Source organism: Eimeria mitis, genomic scaffold (genome assembly GCF_000499745.2).
Source record: "Eimeria mitis Houghton genomic scaffold, Emh_scaff307, whole genome shotgun sequence".
In the NCBI taxonomy this organism is placed as follows: Eukaryota; Apicomplexa; class Conoidasida; order Eucoccidiorida; family Eimeriidae; genus Eimeria; species Eimeria mitis.
The window spans coordinates 21,908-22,632 of record NW_013571416.1 but is presented as its reverse complement, the minus strand read 5'-3'; positions in this window follow the sequence as shown (position 1 = coordinate 22,632).

The following is a 725-nucleotide window of genomic DNA, read 5'->3' as shown; positions in this document are numbered from 1 at the left end:
GTTTGCATTGAACGCAATTGTATTTGCTGCTGCTGTTCCTGCTGCAGCAGCTACTTCTGCTGCTGTTGCTGCTGCTGCTGCTGCTGCTCCCTCGATCTCAGGGAGCAGCAGCGCCCGCTGCCCCGCGGCGGCTGCGGTGTATCTGCAGCTCCTTTCTGCATTTTTACTTTATATGAGTTGCATGCACTTCACTTCTTTCTTTGGAGACATAAAACAACTCCTTTGTCCAGCAGCAGCAGCTGCACGTTTCGCAGCAACGACAGCGGCGGGAGCAGCAGCACCACACCCGCAACAACTGCAGCAGCAGCAGCAACAGCAGCAGCAGCAGCTGCTGCAGCAGTAACAACAACAGAAAATACAACGACAGTTGCTGCTTCATCTGCAGCAGCAGCAGCAATTCCCTTCAACACTTCCTTTCCTGTCGGCGCTCGTGCTGCAGTGCAGCAGCAGGAGCAGCACCGCTGCAGCAGCAGCAGCACGGCTGCAGCAGCAGCAGTTGCTGCAGCAGCAGCTATATTCAGAGAGGCAGCACAGCCTCGCTTCACCATGACAGAGCGACAGCAGTTGCTGGGCCTCGTCTCACCGCACGTCTCCAAGCCCCCTGTGTTGCTGCACTGCAGCAGCAACCGCAGCAGCAACAGCAGCAGCAGCAGCAGCAGCAGCAGCGACAGCAGCTGCTTATAGAACACTGCAAGAGAGCATCGTATACCGCTTGTGCTGCTGCT